The sequence below is a fragment of the Triticum urartu genome, chromosome 5A (genome assembly GCF_056163025.1).
Source record: "Triticum urartu cultivar PI428250 chromosome 5A, HENAU_Tu73, whole genome shotgun sequence".
NCBI classification, from domain to species: domain Eukaryota; kingdom Viridiplantae; phylum Streptophyta; class Magnoliopsida; order Poales; family Poaceae; genus Triticum; species Triticum urartu.
Window position 1 is genome coordinate 43814191 of NC_141877.1, and position 6260 is coordinate 43820450.

At 59.0% G+C, this 6260-nt stretch overlaps 1 pseudogene; it reads right to left on the reverse strand.

The window, feature by feature from the left end:
- Positions 1 to 3946: 3946 nt before the first annotated feature.
- Positions 3947 to 5616, reverse strand: LOC147967871 (uncharacterized; annotated as a pseudogene).
- Positions 5617 to 6260: the final 644 nt, after the last annotated feature.

The following is a 6260-nucleotide window of genomic DNA, read 5'->3' on the forward strand; positions in this document are numbered from 1 at the left end:
ATCCTCACAAAAAGGAAAACTAATTAGACAGATCCTCGCAAAAAAGAAAATACTGATTAGACGGATCCTCAAAAAAAGAAAACTGATTAGATTGATGTGGAGGTTGCACCCAATAAATTTTTTCACTAAAATTTTTCTACAGTTACAAACTTTAAAGAAAATTGTTTTTATTTTTAAAAGACAACCCTAAAGAATTTGTATGAAATTCTTCAAATTAAAGTGGCCCTGAAAAATTGTGCTTCAGGCATTACGTCAATCAACATCTCTGGCGTCAAGTCAGAATACGCTTTGAGGGGGTCCTTGCTATCTTCTGCCCTGCGCCGGAGTCTCCGCTGGTCGGCGGATGCGCGAGGCGCCGCCGTTAAGAGGATACTTGCTGCTGCCGAGGCAGAGACTTGAAGGGCTAGGGCCCTGTTCGAAGAGCGAGCGAGCGGCGGCGGCTCCTCGGAGATGCCGATGCTGAATTTGGGCGCCTCATATGTTCGACGCGCCGGCCGGCTCCGTCGCGAGTAGCGCCGCCTTGGGCGCGGAGGACCCATGCATTCTTGGGCCTTTTGCGCTGGCCAAAATGGCGACGCCGTCTGGCGTTTGGATCGGCGAAGGGAGGTGCCAAGAAGAGATTGTCACGAACTCATCCTCGCAGGATTGGATTGGAAGGGGAAAGGGGATGAGATCGAGACTTGGGGGAGAAGGTTCTCGCAAGGGAGGAGGTACAGATTAGGTAGGAGAGGTTCAGAATTCAGTATACAAATCACATGCCCTGTCTACCGGCCAACAACTGGCTAAATAGCGGTGCTCCACTTGTCCGCCTGGCCTGACTGGTGGGTCCGTGCCAACTGGCCGGAGGGGACCCACCATCACGCGTCCACCGCATCACCTCCTGGCGATGCAGGTTTGACATTCCCCACTCCTTCAGAACGAGCGCCGTCTTCAGATTCAGCGTACTGCTCCGCGTCGCCGGAAGATGGTTCGTCCCACGCCGGTGTAAGCGGAAAACGGCGGCGTAGGGTGTCATAGTCTTCCCACGTCGTCACCGTGTCATCGTTGCGCCAGCGCACCTTGATCTGCACTAGAGCACTGTTGCCACGCTTGACCATGCGCCGCTCCAGGATCTCCATCGGTTCGTCGTCGTGGCCGGCGAGGTCTGGAGGACGCGGCAGCTCGGAGAAGACCGGAGTGTAGTTCGGGGTGAACGACTTGAGCTGGGACACATGGAAGACTGGATGGATTCTGCTGTCCGCCGGCAACTCCAGCTTGTACGCCATCTTGCCAATCTTGTCGAGCACTACGAATGGCCCGAAGTACTTGTATGCCAATTTTGCACAGGGTCGGTTCGCCACTGATGACTGCACGTAAGGTTGGAGCTTGAGGAGAACACTGTCGCCCACCTCGAAGGAGCGCTCTGTGCGATGTTGATCGGCCTGCTTCTTGAATCTGTGTTGGGCACGCAGAATGTGATCTCGCAGCCTTGCCGTGTGCACGCCCCAGTCCCACGGTTCACCATTGATCATGGGCATCGTCTTGTCGTCCCAGAGTGCCATGGCGCCCAGGTTGGGCTCGATGCCGTACAGAGCTTTGAAGGGGGAACATTTGATCGAGGAGTGAAACGACGAGTTGTACCAGAATTCGGCGGTCGGCAGCCAACGACGCCATTGCCTGGGCGCGTCGTGCACCGCGCAACGCAAGTACATTTCCATGCACTGGTTGACGCGTTCGCTCTGGCCATCCGTCTGGGGGTGGTATGCAGTGGAGAAGAGCAGCTTGGTGCCCGCACTGGCAAAGAGTTCGCGCCAGAGAGCGCTGGTGAAGACGCGATCGCGGTCGGAGACGATGGAGCTTGGGATGCCGTGCAGCTTGACGACGTGATCCCAAAAGACCTTGGCCACCTGAGGAGCTTTGAAGGGATGACGAAGCGGAATAAAGTGCGCTGATTTGGTGAGGCGATCCACGACCACCATGATAGAATCGAAGCCCTCCGATGGCGGCAATCCTTCCACGAAATCCATGGTGAGGTCGCGCCAGGGAGCGGTCGGCACGGGCAAGGGTGCAAGCGTGCCCGCAGGCTTGGACTGCTCGTGCTTGGCGTGCTGACACACTGGGCACTGCCGCACATAGTCGGTGACGTCGGTCTTCAAGCCGTCCCACACAAAAAGCTTCTTGATGCGTTGGTATGTGGCCGTCGCGCCGGAATGGCCACCGGCCGCGCTGTCGTGCAGGGCGCTGATAATCTTGGTGCGCAAGGCCGTGTTCTTGCCGATCCACAAGCGCTCCTGCTTGCGGATGAGTCCCTTGTAGAGCTCGTACCCGTCGTCGTCGGGACTGTGGATCGCGAGCCGTGCCAGGCGATCCTGTGCCTCGGCGTCTGTGGCGTAGGAGTTTGCCACCTCTTGAACCCATGCGGGCTGGCAGATGGAGAGCGCATCCAGGTTCAGAGACGCACCCACGCGAGAGAGGGCATCCGCAGCGCCATTGTCACTGCCGCGACGATAGCGGAACTTGAATTGGAGTCCCACCAGCTTGGCCATGGCCTTGCGCTGCAGGTCAGTGGCGAGCTGCTGATCTTGCAGGTTGCAGAGGCTTTTGTGATCCATGACGATGGTGAACGGGCCCCGTTGCAAGTACGCACGCCACTTTTTGACGCCATCATGATGGCGATGAACTCCTTCTCGTACGCCGACAGCTTCTGATTTCGCACGCCTAGGGCCTTGCTGAGAAACGCCACCGGGTGCCCTTCCTGTGCCAGCACCGCGCCCATGCCAGTGTCGCAAGCGTCCGTCTCGATCACGAACGGTCATGCGAAATCTGGGAGCACGAGCACCGGCGTGGTCACCATGGCGCGCTTGAGGAGGTCAAATGCCGCCTGCGCTCTCTCGGTCCACTCGAAGCCCTTCTTGGTGAGCAAGCTCGTGAGCGGCTTGGCAATGATGCCGTAGTGCTCGATGAACTTGCGATAGTAGCCGGTGAGGCCGAGGAAGCCGCAGAGCTCGGTGGCAGTTGAAGGGGTCGGCCATGCCACCATAGCTTGTGTCTTCTCCGGGTCCGTGGCGACGCCGTCCTTGGAGATGATGTGGCCGAGGTAGGAGATGCTATCTTGAGAAAACGAGCACTTGGACTCCTTGGCGTACAGCTGGTGCTCGCGGAGTAGAGTGAGGACGAGGCGAAGATGCTCCAGGTGCTCCTCCAAAGTTGCACTAAAGATCAAAATGTCATCCAAAAATATGATCACGAATTTACGCACGTACTTGGCGAAGATTGCATTCATCAGGCACTGGAACATGGCCGGTGCGTTCGTCAGCCCGAACGGCAAGACCTTGAAGTGGAAATGGCCATGGTGTGTCTTGAACGCCGTCTTCTCTTCGTCGCCTGCGCGCATGCGAATCTGGTGGTAACCAGCGCGGAGGTCCAACTTGGAGAAGAAGGCCGCTCCCGCCAGTTCGTCGAGCAGCTCGTCGACGATGGGCAGTGGGAATTTGTTCTTGACCGTGGCGTCGTTGAGCCGGCGGTAGTCGACGCAAAAGCGCCAGGTGCCGTCCTTCTTCTTGACGAGCAGCATAGGCGCGACGAACGGGCTCATACTGTGCTCGATGACACCTGACTCGAGCATTTCGCGGACTTGGCGCTCGATCTCGTCTTTCTGTAATGGCGAGTAGCGGTACAGACGCGAGTTGGCAGGGCGCGCGTCGTCCACTAGAGTGACCGCATGATCGTAGCGGCGGTGAGGAGGTAGGCTCTTTGGTTCGGCGAACACGTCGGCGAAGTCCGTCAGAACACTCTGAACACTTGAATGAATTTTGGTTGCAGGTGGCTCGGTTGCGCGGGGCAAATCCAGCACAGCCATGTACCAAATGTCATTGCCGGCGTGCCATTTGCGCAGCTGCTCGGGCTCGATCTCCTCCACTTGCTCGGGCTGCTTTGGTCGAACACCTTGCAGGGTGATCATGGCGCCCTAGTACTCGAAGGTTAGTGTCTTGTCGAGCCAGTGGCAGCTCATGGGGCTGAACTGCTCTAACCAATCCATGCCGAGCACGCCGTCGTAGGCGCCCAACTCCAGTTGACGCATGTCGGTGGTGAAGGTGTGGCCCTGAATCCACCAGTTCAGCCCTTGCACCATGCTGTTGCAGGTCATGCGTTCCCCGTTGGCCACACGGACCTCCACGGCGGGCACGGGAACAGTTTGGGCATGCACGCGCTCGGCGAACACCTGGGAGATGAAGCTGTGCGTGCTCCCTGAGTCCACCAGCAGCAGTATGACTTGATTGCCGACGAGCGCGCATAGACGAATGGTGCGCGGCGACTCGGTGCCGGCGACCGCATGGGTGGAGAGCACGCAGCACTCGGTTTCAGGGTCTTGATCAGCTGGTGCGTCGAGCAGGTCCAGAGCGTGCACCGCGTCGTCGCTCAGTACTTCTCCGTGGTCACCCACCTGAATTGTGAGGAGTTGTGTGGCCGGCTTGCATCGGTGGTCGCGGGAGTAGCGATCACCGCATTTGAAACAGAGTCCATTGGCGTGGCGGTGCTCCCGCAGTTGCCGCTCGCGCGCCAAGTCATCCTTGGGGGCGGCCGCGCCGCCTGGCCGTGCGCCCCCATGGCTCGAGGAGGAAGCAGTAGTGGCGGCGGTGGTGGAGGGGGTGGTCGCCCCGCCGGAATGATCCGCGGTCGAGCACGTTGCGTGCTGGCTTCTTCTTCGATGATCCGGGCCAACACCGCAGCGCGCGTGATGCTGGATGGCTCCTGAAGGCGAACTGCAGCCCGTAACTCGTCGCGCAAGCCCAGTAGGAATTGGGTGATAAACAACTTGGGGTTGAGCGACGCATCGAGGGCGAGCAAATGGTACATGTGGGTCTCGAACGCCGCCCGGTACTCGGCGACGGTGCCGGTTTGGCGTAGTTGTAGCAACTTATGCATCTCCATCTCGAATTCGTCAGGCGCGAATTCAGTGATGATTGCCGCAGTGAACTCCTGCCACGACGGCGAGCGATGAGTCTGTCGGTACGCCTGGTACCAGTGCGCGGCGTGGCCGTCGATGTAGAGCGAGGCCGTTGTCACCCAGCTGTGTGGAGGAACGCGATAGAGGTCGAAGTAGGTGATGCAGCGGTCGATCCAGAGACTGGGCGCGTCGCCGTCGAAGTGCGGGAAGTCGTGCTTCGGTGGCTTGACCGTGTACTCCTCGCGCTGTCCGGTGTGCGCGTCGTGGCCCGCCATGAACGCGTTCGTCTGCCCCACGCCCGCGTAGGACAGGGCGTGTCGCGTGGGTAGCAGCGGTGGGCCGTTGTTGGCGAGGCGGACGGCTGGGCCTTGAGGACGAGCGCCGCGGTCGTGCTCCAGCGAAGTCACCGCAGAGGCTTGGGTGTCGCCGTCATGGTGGTCGGCGGTGTTCGGGCGATGGCGATCGGTTGCGGGCAGCGAAGGTGGTGGCTCGCGCTGCTGCTGCCGAACTTCGTCGACGTCGGCTTGGGTGAGGTCCAGCTGCTTGCGGATGTGCGCCAGATCCGCGGAGACCTGCGTGTTGAACGCGATCTGGGCCTCGCGCTGCTTGTCGCTTGCAAGCGTGGTCTCATCGAAGCGCTTCAAGAGCGCATGCAGCATGGTTTTGAGTTCTCCCGTGGATTCCGACATGGCGGTGATGATGTGACGGGTCTGGGCGAAAGGTTTGCTGGGCGGCGCCGTCGCCCTTGCTCCAAATCAGGCCAACCCCGCTGGGGATTTCGAGCGGATCTCGCCGGAGCAAGACCGCACCCGCAGCGGTGGATGTTACGGCGGGATCGAGAGGATGTGAGGGCAACGAAATTTCTGGGGGCAAAACCTGAGCTCTGATTACCAACTGTCACGAACTCATCCTCGCAGGATTGGATCGGGAGGGGAAAGGGGATGAGATCGAGACTTGGGGGAGAAGGTTCTCGCCAAGGAAGGAGGTACAGATTAGGTAGGAGAGGTTCGGAATTCAGTATACAAATCACATGCCCTGTCTACTGGCCAACAGCTGGCTAAATAGCGGTGCTCCACTTGTCCGCCTGGCCTGACTGGTGGGCCCGTGCCAACTGGCCGGAGGGGACCCACCATCACGCGTCCACCGCATCACCTCCTGGCGATGCAGGTTTGACAGAGATCGACAGCGCACTCTTCAGTCGGCTGCGTGGGATGATGTGGTCGGTGTTAGAGTTGTGTCGAATATTGTGTACACGGTAGGTTACAGTTGGACTAGGAGTTGTATTGTGTTTACATAGGATGTGGAGTTGTGTCCTAATAGGACACTTGTATCC